This window comes from Oryctolagus cuniculus, chromosome 10 (assembly GCF_964237555.1).
Source record: "Oryctolagus cuniculus chromosome 10, mOryCun1.1, whole genome shotgun sequence".
In the NCBI taxonomy this organism is placed as follows: domain Eukaryota; kingdom Metazoa; phylum Chordata; class Mammalia; order Lagomorpha; family Leporidae; genus Oryctolagus; species Oryctolagus cuniculus.
This window is the reverse complement of record NC_091441.1, coordinates 106,525,006-106,540,602: the sequence shown is the minus strand read 5'-3', so window position 1 is coordinate 106,540,602 and position 15,597 is coordinate 106,525,006. Positions and strand designations below refer to the sequence as shown.

Genomic DNA, 15,597 nt, shown 5'->3' with positions numbered 1-15,597 from the left:
CTCTGCTGTGGCCAGAGAGTGCAGTGGAGGATGGCCCAAGTGCTTGGGCCCTGCACCCGCATGGGAGACCAGGATAAGTACCTGGCTCCTGCCATCGGATCAGTGCGGTGCGCTCGCCGCGGCGGCCATTGGAGGGTGAACCAACGGCAAAGGAAGACCTTTCTCTCTGTCTCTCTCTCTCTCACTGTCCACTCTGCCTGTCAAAAAAATAAATAAATAAATAAATAAAAAGAAAGGACCTCAAGCTCAGGTGGAACCAGCTTGTGACAGAGACGCAGCAAGGCCACCCCAGCACAGGACAGGCATGTAAGTTCACCCCTGTTTGCCAGCTGTGCCCATTGGCCCAGTGCAGACAAGTTAGAGGCAGGGGAGGGATGGGACAGAGAGAAGAGGAAAGTTCACGCTCCATCGCCACTGACATCCTTTGAGTCACACGTCTAGACGGCAATGGCAAAGGAGAAATCATGGCATTCGATGGAAGATTGCACAGGACTTGGCTGTGTTTAATCCCTGGAAGTGGCCAGAAAGCTAAGGAACCTGCCAAGATAAATTCAGGTTGGGAAAGACAAATACCACAGCAATGAGCGGCGGCGGGGGGGGGGGGGGGGGGGGCGGGGTGATGCCTCATTTTGTCTCCCTACTCAATGAGCCACTTACATTTGGATTCTCGTCGTTGACCTACATTCCCTAATCCTTTTGAGCTCATTTTCTTGCATCCTTTTAGAGATGAGAAACAAGATGAGAGCCCCCCCCCTCCCTCAGCTCTGCTCACATCTGGTTGGCTCACTCTTTACGGAGCAGACAGGCTTTCTCTGGGTGGCTGGAAACAAGCCCCCATCCTGCACAGCTGCAAATCTTCCCCCTCTATCTCCAAGTGAAACGTCTCAGCGAAGGAAGCTGACTGGTTTGTCTGAGCCACGGGACCCTCCTTGCCCCACCAACAGGTCAGAGTCGTGTGGTCGACGCAGCCCTGCCCCCCTGTGTTTGGAGTTTGGGGTGAGGAGAGCTGGAAGAGACAGAAGAGCACAGTTAGCCTGCGTGACGCCGAGATGTATGTCAAATAAGCCCAGCTACCGTTCTTCTAGCATCTTGAAATTCTTGTTTCTCTACATACTTTCAATCATGTGGGACTTTTAAAAACTCCTTTTTTTTTTTTTTCCAACAAAATCAAGATATCATGAAACAGGGTAACAGATGAGTGATAGCAACGTCCACATTTCAGTTTTCTTCCTCCCTAAAAGTTACACAGGCTCATGAGGAAACTAGAACTTCTCCTGGTCTCTCTGCCTCCAACCCACCACTTGGATAACACAAAGATTAAAAAAAAAATCATATGACCAGGGGCTGCTATTTGGACAGTGTTAGATTATAGACTATTTCCATCATTCTAGAAAGTTCTGTCGGACAACCCCAATTTAGATACTCAACAAAGACCAAAAGCACAATGGGACTGAACCAAGAACGTGTTGGTGATGAGAGCAAGGCACGTATAGAACCAGGACGGAGCAAATGCCACAGGGCAGAAGCTGCCAGTGGAAGTCACGATTCCTACAGAAACTACTGGGGGACAAATGTGGCTCCAGTGTTGGGGGTGACAGTTCCCTTTGGGCTGTCTCTTTCTTTTCAGGTGGGACCCAAAGTCCCTCAGTGGGAGGAGGCAAACAGGAGGGCTGACTGGAGTGAGAAGAGTGTTTAACGCTCAAGGCAAGGATAGATTTTCCTCCTCATTCCTCTCCCAGGTGGGGACCTCACAGGTCAGAGTCCAGACTTATTAGCAGAAATAAAGAAAACAAAGCCACCTCAGCTATTCTTTCCTTTCCACAGAGTCCTTAACCATTTCCCCGCCTCTTTACAAACTGAGTGATCAAGATAACACCAAGAAACTCAAGAGAGAGTTGGGCTGAACATGCCAACACAATTCAACTGTGCCCCTACATGAAGCATGTTTCAATCGTCCTAGTGATCTTGGCTTGCCTAGTCCCTAGACACAATGTCTGGCCCATGGCTGCTGCTCAGAAAATACTGTTGGACTAATTAATTAATTAATTCCCTGTCAGTTACATAGGGAGGCCCAGGAGTTGCCCAGGAAAATGCTGAAAATCTGTTCAATGGGACAAGAAGGAAATAGTAGATATCAAGGCACATCCTTTAAGCCAGTGATTGCTGTGACGCAGCATCACAAGGCCTGATTTTGAGGTTGGTCTGGACTGTGCTGGGAACTAGCTGTGCCCTTGGGCCCTGATTTCCTTCTCTGAAAAATGGAGACACTGAGTTTGATATGCTCCCTGGCCCTGTCCAGCTCTGCATTTCTTTGCATGGTGGCATACAACCGTTCTTTGTTTTACCCAAAGCAAGTGCAATTTTTCTTCCTAAGAGTGCATGAGATATATTTGTACTTTGTTTTGTGTAGGGAATAAGGGAGTTAGCTCACCCTTCCCTCCCCTCACCCCATCAAAGGTAAGTTTGGGAGTGTCCCCTTCTGGCTGGGGCCAGCGTTAGTGACCTGTAATTAGGTTGTGAAACTGCCCGCGATAATGCAATGCCAGCCTCTGCCTGAGACCCTGAGAGCAGAGGGTGTGTTCCCTAACCCCAGAGCAAAGCTGGAAACCTGCCTGGGTGCTGCATTTCGGGTGCGTAAGAATGGGGGGCTCTGAGAATGGTACGTACTCATAGAATTGCAAGCAAGAAATTTAAAAAACAAACAAAAAAAAAGAAAGGGCCAAGGAAAGAGGCACCTGCAGGTAGGTTAGCAAAGAAATAAGTACCAGGCACAAGGCGTAGATGACACAGTGGGGCATATGATAGATGTGGCATTTATAGGGGGGAAGGGGAGCCTCAAAAACTGAAAATAAAGATTAAACAAATAACTCTGATTTAAAGGTGTGAAATTCTGCAAAAGAAAAGTCTCGGTGCAAGGTACACAGCAGGTGCGGGGTCGGAGGAGGGCTCTGATGGAGCGAGCATAGGCCTGGTGGATGGGTAGCAGGTAGCCAGGCAAGGAGACCAGCGGCAGGAGAGGCCCTAGCTCAGTGGAGCTGGACAGCCATGGTCTCCAGGACCCCCGAGATTGTGCCAGAGCCCCCACTAGTGCTTTTACAGAATGAGTTTCTCTCCCCAGTCCTTAGCTGGTGCTCTAAATTGAGCAGGACTCAGTTCCCCAAACTCACACAGATGTTTGAACTCTTACGTCAATGGTGGATGGATTAAGAGTGCAGGTTTGATCTAATACTGCCCTGTGAGTGGTCACCCTGCAGGGAGTCTTTATCTCACTGGGGCTTGCCCTCAGAATGTAGTTCCCCTGGGAGGGTTGGCTACTGAAGTCGAGTTTGACCTGGCTTCTCTCTCTGCTTCCAGGTTCACCACGAGACCCGTCCTCTGCACCTGCTCCTCCTGCTGGCTTCCACCAGACCCCAGACAGATGGGGCCTCCTGACCCTGAACTCTGAGTCTTCAAGCTGTAAGCCTGCTTCTGGCTTTTGCTTTTCCTTCCCCAGAAACTCGTCTCAGTTATTTTAGCTAAGGGAATGAAAGGCTGGCTAATATGGCTAGGGTACAATTACACCTTGTGTTGTGATTGCTAGATGAATGGCTGCCTTTCGCAGCAACTATGAGCTACAGGGGGGCCTGTGGGCCCTGCTTTGGGTCACCTCTGAGTCCTCAGCACCTGATCCGGGACTGGGACACAGAACATTTCCAATAGCCATTTGCTGATGAATAACAGGTGTGAGAAATCTTGTCATTAGAGAAAAACATAGAAGTAGTAATAGCTACCTGCTCTGGCCCTGTGAAGAGTTTTTAACATACTGCCTGCTGCAAAGGGTTTACTGTAAATGCCAGTTATTCTTTAAAATACCCATAAGCTTTCCTTCCGATGCTGGGCTGATCAACACCCTCACAAGGATGAGAGAAGGAAAGTGACTTGCCCACGGTCATACCTCCAGAACCCTTGGCCAGAGCTCCGTGCTAAGACCCAGCTGCCTCCTGCTCAAAGGTGTTCAGTACGAGGAGGGCCAGCTTCCTTCTTCCATTCCACCTCCCAGCATCTCACATATCACAGGCTCCTCTTACCAGACTCTGAGAATCTCCTACCCCATCTCAGTTTTCCTTCCGGACCAAGTGGACAACGATTTACTTACAACTTGAAAATCAACTCAGTGTATTACTTGAAAAGTTCAATGGACAGGATTCTATCACCTTTTCTGAAATAATGGAGACCGAAAACAAACACGAAGATGAAAACACAAGCAACTTGACTAAATCCAGATATTGATGTGGGAGGGAGGATCTGAGCCTGAGGCCAGTGTTAGAACAGAAACAATACTCAAGGAACTTCTTTTTGCAAAGGAGAAGGCTTCTAGAGGGAGGGGGGAGGGACAGGAGGAAACGCAGCTACCTAGAAGGGTAAATATAAAAAACGCGGACTGTTAAAAGCAAGAATAATAGCATATCACATATGAGGGTACTTCAAAAGTTCTTGGGAAAACATAATTAAAAGAAGTTTTTTGGTGCCAAAAAATGGAAATCTATGCCTCCTTTTTAATAATATACATTTGATGAACTTTTTGAAGACCCCATGTAGGCATGGATTTCAAGTATTTTTTTTTTTACACCAAAACAGACTTATCTTTTAACTCCATTTTCCATGGACCTCTTGAAACACTCTTGTGTATAGACATAAAATGTGAGAGCGAGAGAAAAAAAAAAAAACACAGGAAGGTAAATGGATTTACATTATTGGAAGGGTCTTGAATTGCCCAGGATTCAGTAATAGTACGTATTGACAGTTGATTGCAGTAAGTTAAGGATCACTTCGTAATTTCTAGAGTAACCGCTAAACAAATGATACTACAAAGCCCAACAGAAAAGGTAATACAGGAGCTGAAGTGGGAGAAGGAAAGAGGAGGTTGGCAAAGGGATGCTAACAAGGACAAAAAGATGCCAGTACACACCCCAGACTTTAGTAGATCTAAAGGACACTTGCATAGAAAATATAAGCTTTGTGCTTTGGATCCCATAGTTTTAATGCTGCCATCATGACCCACCTGGAGTTTTCTCCCTCCAACCCTCAAGAAGTGAGTACTATGCTTTTTTTTTTAAGATTTATTTTTATTTATTTGAAAGGTAGAGTGACACAGAGAGAGGGAAAGACAGAAAGAGAGACATCTTCCATCAGTTGATGCATTCCTGAAATGGCCAGGACTGGGCCAGGCCAGATCCGGGAGCTTAGAGCTCCATCTAGGACTCCCATGTGGGTGCAAGGGCCCAAGTGTTGGGCCATCTTGTGCTGCTTCCCCAGATGCATTAGCAGGCAACTGGATCAGAAGTGGAGCATGGGTAAACGCCTTTGCTAACATCAAACACCAGAGACAGCATGGTGGGACTGGAGTAATGCAATACAAAGGTGCTGTTTGGACGGGGCACATCCACAAGCCCTGCAGTGGACAAATAGGTGACCTCCCTAACTGTAGAGGCCCCTGTGGTCAACCTTATACCTCAAGCAGCTTCACAGGGAGGCTGAGTCACGTTGCCTGTCTCTGCATTATTTGGTTGTATAGGACACAACCTGGTGTGTTGCTCAGTTTCCTTGGCCTCTGTGTATCGTAACTCCTGGGACTCACCTGTGAATTGCCACCGGGTACGGCTGTCACCTCACCTCCTCCTTGGCCACAGCATCGTGCTTCCTCCGCAGTAGCACCAAGCCTCGGGGCTGCTGCCCTCCTGTCTCCTGCTGACAGCCGGAGCTCTGCAGAGGCTCAGCGGCAAGCAAGCAGAGCTCCCCGGAGGCCTGCTGCTCCCTGGCAGGCAGCCCCAGGGAATCCCGACAAGCAGAGAATTCTGTCAGGGACCACATCTCCTCCGCACCCCAGGCTTCTCCCACGTGACAGTGGCATGTGCAGGGCAGGGAGCTGGGCAGCCATGGGCCAGGTCAGGCAAGAAGAGAGGAAGGGCTCACCCTCCCCTGGGATTGCCCGTCTCCCCAGCCTCAAGGCCTGCACAGAATCTTCCCATTGCTTCTCCTCCCAGTTTTTCAAAGGCATCAGCTTCCAGAGGTGCAGCCTGCAAACCCCAGAGGACCCCTATGCACATCCGTGCTGAGGCAGGGTCTCGTTTGTCACTCAAATGAGTTGATGCAAAAGCTGTTGCTGGGTTTGTGATAAGTTTCCTCTCAATGGGGGTCTCATCCACAGCTGGTTCCAGTCACCACAGCACTGACTGTTCTGCATCCAACCCTCCACCAAGCCTGGGCACCTTTACCACCTTGATTTCACTTGCATCTCTTCCCACCTCTCTGTCCCCTCTGCCCTGTGTTGGTCTTAAGAGGATGTCTCTTACTTGAATAATTGGGGAGGCCCCAACGGCTTTGTTACAGCTGTGGTTTGAACATGATTTGGGCCCTGAACTCATCTGGTTTAGTCCCACTGTCTTACATTAATGTACTAAGAGGGTAGAAACTCAGTCTGATTATGGTGTTCAAAGGTTGGGCCCTTGGCGAGTGATTAGGTTGAATTGGATCACTAGGGTGGGGTCCCTGGGATTGACTCTTGATGGTTTTATAAGGAAAGATAGAGACAGATACATGTGCTGCCAGTCTCCTGCTATGGGCTACCCTGTGCCATCTTGGGAGTCTGCCAGCTGGAAGACCATCACCAGAACTGTTGAACTTGGACTTGAGCCTCTAGAACCATGACCCCAAACAAACCTCTTTTCTTTATAAAGTTAGGCTGCCTCAGGTATTTTGCTATAGTCATGAAAAGCTCACTAATGTACTCACCTCTGGCCTCAGGACTACATGGCCCTCTACAGACACCTGTGGGTGTGCGACATTTTCCCTTGTGATTCCTCAGAGCCATAGTTCTGCTCACCCTCTGCTTAACAGTCTTGGAAGTCTTGCCCTAGCCTCCAGAAAATTCCAAATTTTTTTAGTGCTGGATAGAAGGTCCTACTAGAAACCAACCTCTTTTTGCCTTTGGCTAGCCAAACCACAAGAGAGGTGATAATCAGAGGAGTTGGCAGAAAAGGGAGCAAAACCTCTCTGCCATGGCTTTGCTCATCTTAAAGTCAGGCCAGGGATGCTGGTCAGAGGTGAAGTCCTGGCTCCTGACTCTGCAAGGTCACAGCTTCTGTTGCTAGCCCAAATCTCCAGTTCATACCCACAGTGCCCCTAGGAGAGCACCTCTTAGGATCCTAGCCTCCGGTCAGGCTGATGACCCTCTCCTCCAGTGACATCTGAGTAACAAGGTGATGCTTGGTGTTCCCTCAGCTACTATGGTACATGCCAGGTACTGTGCCAAGCCCTTCCTCATTCATTCTTCACAGCACCCCTACAAGGCAGCACAATTGTTATCTGCATTTTGTGGATGACCAAACTGAGACCCAGAGGTCAAGCAGCTTCTAGGTCCCACAGATGGAAGATGACGGAGCTGGGGTTTATCATCACAGGCACACCCTAAACCATGGGCCAGCCCGTCTCCCGGGTTCAGGCAGGGAACTGGAAGGGAGGGGGCCCTTCACGGCACATCACTGATGCTTCTGGGTGAACTCGGCTCGCGTTAGCAGCTGCTGACTTGACATCCCTTTTGAAAAGACACCTTCGCCCTCTTGGAGGAGTTGTGCATCCCATTTGCTAGAAAGGATTGAGAAGTGTCTTGGGGATGTGTTGCTGCTCAGCCTGCTGCTCCTGGGAGAATCCTGGAAGTTTTGGTCACATTTGGGAAGGAAAGGAGAGGGAAAGCTCAACCGGTCACCTTGATCTCCGAGGCTGTAGCAGGGAATCTCGAAGGTGACCTCCCACATGCCCAGAGAGGAATGGGTTTGGTGGCAAACTGACACCAATGCAACAGCACCCCTAGGGACTGGAGGGGCTGTTCTGACATCACAAAGACAGCAGCTGAGTTACATGTGCCCTGTGCCTCCCCTCCAGGATGGAGAAAGCCTCATCACCTCCAGTGGAAGAGAGCAAGCGAGATCAATGCCAAAGGTGGTGTGCAGGTAGGGTCTCAGCAAGAGCTGGGTAAGGCAGGTGATGGAGGTGAAGACCCGCCCCTGGGAACAGAGCGATTTCTCAGACTGACTGAATCTCTGAGCAGTGAATCTCTCCAGCTGCCCAGCTGCCCCGGCAGCCATCCTTCATCTCTTTGGTTTGCATTTGAAGGTCAACAGATAGCCAGGACCTACGGGCAAGGAGGCACTGCTTTCTTCCAGGTGGCAGAGTCCACGCTGTGTGATCGTCCCCTTCCTACACCCAAAGATGGGAGCTGTCAGGGCGAGCCTGGCTGGGGCCGGGGGGAGGGGGGTTCCTGTTGCAAGTATTCAGGAGAATGCCTCTCCCATAAGATTTATGGGCTTCATTTTACATTTTAATGGTTTCTGTCACAATCCCAAGAGGCTTCCGTGACTGATGGGAAGCCAGGGAAGAGACAGGTACTCCAGGTAGAAGCAGCGACACTGATGAAGATGGGGCAGAAGCGAACAAACATTTGTTCTGCAAATGTTTTCTGTACCACACATCTTTGCTCCCCAGATAGAAGAGTTGAGGACACATTTCTCTTTGCAACATCCTTAAGGCTGGGCATACCTGATCCCTATAACCCGGAGGGGTGTTGTGCTATCTGCCCTCTAAGGGAAGGGAGACCTAACATTCTGGGGGTCAGAGAGTGGCATCTTGAAGGGGTCCCTGGGGTGGGTGTTGGGCACACTGGTGAAGACACTGTGTGGCATGCCCACTTCCCATTTTGGGGTGCCTGAGTTCAAGTTGCAGCTCCTCTGCTTCCAGTCCAGCTCCCTGCTTAATGCGCACCCTGGGAGGCACCAGATGATGGCTCAAGTACTTAGGTCCCTGCCACCCATGTGGGAGACCTGGATGGAGTTCCAGGCTCCCGGCTTCAGCCCAGACCAGCCCTGGCTGTTGAAGGCATTTGTGGCTCTTGTGCTCTATGTCTTTCTCTCTCTCATGTGTGTCTGCCTTTCAAGTAAATTGAAAATAAATATTTTTAATTAAAAGGAGCACTTAGGTAATGCCAGTCCTTTCCCAGCAGCAGTGAAGCTTCTGAAGAATTGAACTTGGGAGAAGAGAGAGGACTCTTTCCTGGTCCTAAGTCGTGCAGGTTCCCCACCACCTGGCAGAGCCAACCACCTGTTTAGAGCAGATTTGGGCCTTGCACTTGACTGCCCAATTCACCGCTCTGAGATCAACACATATTCCCCACTGGACACCCAGAGCCTCTTGCCAAACAGCTCAGTACAGGTGGAGTGGGGGAGTCCATAGCAGCCCATCAGGCTGGCTCCCTTCTCTACCTCCCAGCCTCTCCTTTGAAATAATTGTATTCAATGCAAAGGTACAAAAATGGATGAAGCAGTTGTTTTTAAATGCTGATTTCATGCCCCTCCCAAAGGCACTCTTTTGTTCTGTTTAATTTTTACATCAGATTGGCAAGAACAAACTCTAGGGCGGATTCATCAAAGGAAACTGATAATTACTGACACTGTACATTTTATTTTGTTCATTATTTTGTTAACAGCTGATTCTGAAAAATACTCCTTATGAATGGGCTGGAAGCTGGCATAAAAATTATTAGCCATAACAAGATACCTTTGCATAGAAATAGGTTTATTACCCACCAGCTGCAGTGAAGTGTGTGGGACTTGCTTTGTGGCACCAGCAAGGGTCTTCCCACCTGCTTCAGGTAGGCAAGCAGTTTATAACCTAAGGGCTGGGCTACATTTTGCTTTGCACTAGTGTATCTATCTTATCCTGGCTGGGATTCCTGGTAAGTGGAAAATAGTTGATAATCAAGGAAGTAGGAGCCAGAGGTAGGCCCAGGCCAATGCTATAACGTTGCACACAGGCATGGATGTCCTAGGGCTTGGCTAGGGTGATGCCTGGGAGTCCTCATATTTGCTGAGTGTGGCAGCGGTGTGTGCATTGGTTAATTCATTCCAATTTTATGAAGGATCATGTGTGCAGTCCTCAGAGAAGCTCACAGAGACTCAGGTGCAAGTAGTGGGGAGTGGTTACTTTTGGATGCCTCCATCTCTTCCCGTCTTTGGGGAAATTCTCTGGCTCATGGTTCTTCCCCAAGATAGAAGCTGGACTCCCTTTTGTCTGACCACCCTTGCTGCGGAGGTGCAGGCAAGAGGCTGGGGCTCTACCCATCTGACACTCTCACGTGAGACTTTGGGAGACTAGTAGTCCCATGAACTTGCCCGGAGACTCCGTCCTATGAGCTGAGCTGTGGGTTATTCCAAGTAGCCACCAAGCCCCACTTAGGGGAGCAGGTACGTTTGTCCTCAGGGCTATGTTTCTGAAAGCGGATCTGTGATGAGATGTGACCACAGTCCTCAGTCACAGGGCCTTGGTGACTGATCTCCTGGGCCTGTCAGAGGTTCTGTGAGTTACCTGACCTTCTGCTTAAACTGGCTAGAATGACATTTGCAAGCGGGAACCCAAAGGAAACTTGCTAGGTTATGCAACTAAATATTCTGGCAGGGATATCAGAGGCCTCTGGTATGGTCAGCTACAGGGACCAGAACTGCCTGGTGAATTCTCAGGGAGACCTGGGCTGAGTTCCTAGCTCCTGACTTCGGCTCAACCCTGGTTGCTGGTGGGCACTTGGGGAGTGAACCAGCGGATGGCAGATCTCTCTGTGTCTGTCTGTCCCTGGCTCTGCCTCTCAAAGAAACAAAGCAGACAGGAACATTCCAGAAGAGGGTCCCTCCCTCACCTCTCACATCAAAAGGGAGCCACTCTCCTTGTCTCCACAGCGTAGACTGCTGCACCTCCCTTTCTGCTCTGCAGTTTTGAGTGACAGTGGCTTAGCGGTTTCCCAGGTGTCTTTTGTATCAGTCCAGTGATTTTTTTTCCTCCTGGAATAGATGTTAAAAGCAAGTGGACATGGCCAGTACTGTGGCTCGCTTGGCTAATCCTCCGCCTGCGGCGCTGGCACCCCAGGTTCTAGTCTCGGTTGGGGCGCCGGATTCTGTCCCGGTTGCTCCTCTTCCAGTCCAGCTCTCTGCTGTGGCCCGGGAAGGCAGTGGAGGATGGCCCAAGTGCTTGGGCCCTGCACCCCATGGGAGACCAGGAGGGAGCACCTGGCTCCTGGCTTCAGATTGGTGCAGCGCACCAGCCGTAGTGGCCATTTGGGGGGTGAACCAATGGAAAAAGGAAAACCCTTCACTCTCTCTCTCTCTCTGTCTTTCTCTCTCTCTCTCTCTCTCTCTCTCTCTCTCTCACTGTCTTAACTCTGCCTGTCCAAAAAAAAAAAAAAAAAAAAAAGCAAGTGGTCACAAAGTGAGCCAGATCCCTGGTCAGTGCCACTGGAAGTGAGGAACAAAGACCCCATCATGGCTTTGCCCTCTGTGTTTGCAGTAGCCGGGTGCCCACAGGGGCGGGGAAGAACAACAAACTGTTAGGAAAGGACTCAGTCCCTATGCCCCCCACTCTGGAGAGCACCAAGCAGAGTCACCCACACAACTGCGCGTCAGCTCCTCCACCTCCTGCAGGGCCTCTGATGAGAGACCACCCTTTGTTTTCCCACCCGGAAATCTCCCCGCATCCCCAGCGTCTGCGGCCTCTCACCACTTCTTGTGCTTTCCTGCTCTGCAACGTAACTCCCCCCCCCCCCCCCCCCGCTTTAGGAAGTGCCTTCGGAGTTCCCCGAGTGACGCTGTCAGCCATGCAGGCTATGTTTTATTCCATAGAGAACGTATTCTCTCTTTTTTTTTTTTTCAAGTAGGAGCAACTCACAGCCCCTGTGTGTGCTTTTGCTGGGACACCTCCTATACTGCATGCATCGTTGCATTTCATGCTCAGAGCTCCCCTCTGCAGTGGGAGCCTCCTCACCAGGAGCAATGAGCTGCTCCCAGAGGCTTGAGAACTTGCCTGAGTCCTCGGGGCGAGCCAGGATCTAAGCTGGCTCGGGAATTCACACTGGTCATGCTTACATAGGAAGCCTCATTCTGGCTGCCGCCACCTTTCGAAAGTGAGAGAGGGTGGCTGTGAAAGCTGAAGCAGGCTCCTGGGACACTGGCATACGGAGGTGAAAACTGAGAGACAGGCTGAATTCCCGTGGGTCACCTGGGGCCCCTGGTTGGAGTCCAAATCAGGACAGATCTCCCTTGCAATCCACACTGCATGCCTAAGCATGGTGCATCCTATATTTGGGGTGGGGGGAGGGCAGAGGATTCACCCTCCTTGGGACAAGGAGGATTCAGCCAGGTTCTCCCACGTCCACTCTGGTCAAGGTTACAAGCTAGACTTCACTGGGGCTTCCAAGAAAGGACAGGAAAAATGCTGAATCCCAGCTGATCGCTTTCCCACCCAAGTGCTCCGTAGCTCCAGGAAGAAAGCCTGTACAGATTCCCAAACCAGCTGAGATGGTAGGTCAGCTGCACCCACAGACACAATAGCCACACTAGACACGGAACTCAGTCATAGACGTTGACTGCAGTCTTAGATCAAGCTCTCTGAAAGTAGATTCTGAGGTGACAGATTGGTGTGCAGGTGATTAATAAAGGAACTACTGCCAGGGAAGATCTCTCAGCAAAAAGAGGAAGCAGGACAGGGAAGGGAAGAAGACAAGCTAAGGTGATCCCAGGCAGAGTCCCTTGGAGGGCGACTTCTGCCTGATCCCAGGGGACACTCTGAAGCCAGGGCTGCCTGCATGTATTTTCTATCTCCCCATCCACACTCCCTATATGGGTAGACGTGGAAACTCTTAAGCACTACTGGTTGGTCCTCTGTGCCTTTGGACACATTGGGTTCCAGCAGACTAAGGAGAATCCCCTTAGGATTCCGCAGGTACTGGCTCTTGGAGGGGGTCGCAGATATGTTGCAGGTGCTCTAAGATGTGGGCAGAACACATCCCCTGGATTCAGACCCTACCTGCAGCAGCCCTCAGGAAACGATGACATAGGAGGCTCCAGGGTTCTGCTGGGGGTGCTAGTGCATGATCCCTCCAGCCAGTGGGTCAGGAAGCACCGTGGGCTGGGCAGATAATACATATTTCTGGGCTTTTATTCACCTTACATTAAAACATTAATGGGTAAGCAATCTATAATGCCTAATAGAAAAATCAGATTCTTCTATTTCTGAGTGACCGAATTGCATAATAGCATTCATAAGAACGATACAGGCTGGAGTCTATCACAAGGACAAACTTTGCATGGACTCTTTTCTTGTCTTTTGACACCTGCGCTTGGTCACAGGTGACTCCATACGCTCCTGGGAGATGCACATCGTGAGATTCACTAAGGATGGCCTCCCAGAAGAATGGGACTAGTTGTTAACAATAAAATCCATGAATAAGTGTTATGGCAGCTTTATGGAGGTATAATTCACATACCATGTAATTTCCCCATTTAGAGTACCATTTTTTTTTTTTTTTAGTGTATTCAGAAACCTTGTGCAGCCACCACCACAAAATCAATTGCAGAGGCCGGCGCCGCGGCTCACTAGGCTAATCCTCCGCCTAGCGGCGCCGGCACACCGGGTTCTAGTCCCGGTCGGGGCGCTGGATTCTGTCCCGGTTGTCCCTCTTCCAAGCCAGCCCTCTGCTGTGGCCAGGGAGTGCAGTGGAGGATGGCCCAGGTGCTTGGGCCCTGCACCCCATGGGAGACCAGGAAAAGCACCTGGCTCCTGGCTCCTGCCATCGGATCAGCGCGGTGCGCCGGCCGCAGCGCGCCGGCCGCGGCGGCCATTGGAGGGTGAACCAACGGCAAAGGAAGACCTTTCTCTCTGTCTCTCTCTCTCACTGTCCACTCTACCTGTCAAAAAAAAAAAAAAAATCAATTGCAGAATATTTCTATCACTCCAAAAAGAAACCTCAATGCCCATTTGCAGTCTTGGCTCATTCCCCCCAACCCCCCCCACCCCGGATTCCTAGCCTGAAGTGAAAAGTAGACAGGGCAGGAGGTGGGGGGTGGGAGGAGGGGCTGGCGCTGCTATTGTTCCTCATTTCAGAAGCCATCCAGAAAGACTCATGGGAAAGAATACTTCCAGAACCTCCATCTTCTCTACATTTGGTTGAGAGAGTCGCAACTTTGTGTTTCTGATTGCCAGGCTCAGTGACCGGCAAATTAAACGCAAGAAAGAAAGGGAAAGGCTATACACGCTCAATCGAGCCAAGATCACGGATCTGACTCCATGTCCTGGTGCGAAAGAGATGGAGTGCTTGCACACCAGTTTGTCCTGAGAGCAGCAGCCACGTTTGGAACACAAGGCCAGGGTGTAGCCTGGTTTCCTTCCTCCCAGGTCGCTCCCTATAAAGGACTCGTATTTCCCAAATCCAGGCTTGGGGAAAACAGGGCATTCCTTACACAGGAAGCTAGCAGCGCTGTGCAGTACTGGTGGAACCAAGTTACAAGTTCCTGAAAAGCCTCCTCCACTTCAAGAGAACAAACAGGCAAGGGACACACCCTCTTGTTGGAAAATCCTTTCATAACAGTATTATTCAAGAAATGCATAGCTGATCAAGGTTTTCTTCTTTTATTCTTATGAGGCAAGGAGTGTAGCAGAAGTTATCAAGGAGATTCAAGGTTATTCCGGTCACTGAGACATAGGCACCTGTGTCTTACTTCAGTGTATAAAAATCCTGGCTGGAGTGTGCTGTGACCAGGTTGGGCGCATTAAGTAAACACCCACAGACCTTTTCCACTGGAATCTGAGAATAAGGCAGTGAAAAGAATACATTTTCTGAACATCACACTGGTCCCATTAGGAGGGCTCTGTGATCACATTATTATGTGCTTTGTCTTCAAACACAGACTCCCCTGTCTTTTTCACCCATAAGCAGAAAAAGTCCTCTCCATGCTCATTATCAGGCTCCCGGAGCCGGTTCTCTCTGATGTGTCTCCCTCCCTCACTTTGGAACTCCACTTCCTTGAGATCTGTCATTGTCACCTTTATTATAATGGAGTCTTACAATCCCACAGCCATGACACTCAGGGGGAGGAGTATTCTGATGAGGAGGGTGGGGGTGCCTGAGAGTGGTGGCGGAAGATTCCGCAGAAGCCTCGCTGAACACGCACAGAGAACGGAGGACTGGTAGGGAGACGGGCATTTTGCCAGTCAGTTCTCTTCCCCTGGCCTCATGGAAGAAAAAGCTAGGAGGGTCACTGCAGGTATGCTTGAGAGCAGATCTTCCAGGTATCCTAGTTGCACCAGGTAAGACTGGTCCCTATCTGATACACACACAGCAACGGCTCAGTCACTAGGTAGAGGTGATGCGTTCTCTTTGTAGCATATGTGGACAAAAGAAAGGAAAGAGTGGGGGCGGCTTTTCTTGAAGCCCATATTCAGTAGGGCTTTTGACTCAATGGTAAGACAGTTAACTAGACCAGTAGAATAGAAAGTCTGCTTTCATTCTTTGTGGGAGCCAGGAATTCCATCCAGGGCTTCTATGTGGGTAGCAGGGACGTAGGTACTTGAGCCGTCACCACTGCCTCCCAGAGAGTGTGCATTCTCAGGAAGGTGGAGTCAGGACCAGAGCAGGGGATCAAGCCCAGGTGCTTTGACAGGAGACACAGGCATCAGGCCAGTATCTCAACTGCAAGCCTAAATGCCTTCCCTGCAAAGGCAATATTTTTAGAAGCACAGCTGAGG

At 50.1% G+C, this 15,597-nt stretch overlaps 1 long non-coding RNA gene across 1 annotated transcript in view; it reads left to right on the top strand.

Annotated features, from left to right (window-relative positions):
* LOC103349149 (uncharacterized) overlaps positions 1–15,597 on the top strand; it is a 317,640-nt gene that overhangs the window by 290,052 nt on the left and 11,991 nt on the right. The window contains exon 5 of the long non-coding RNA XR_011379581.1: positions 3,355–3,456. This is a non-coding gene — a long non-coding RNA (uncharacterized lncRNA). The remainder of the gene's footprint in view (positions 1–3,354; positions 3,457–15,597) is intronic.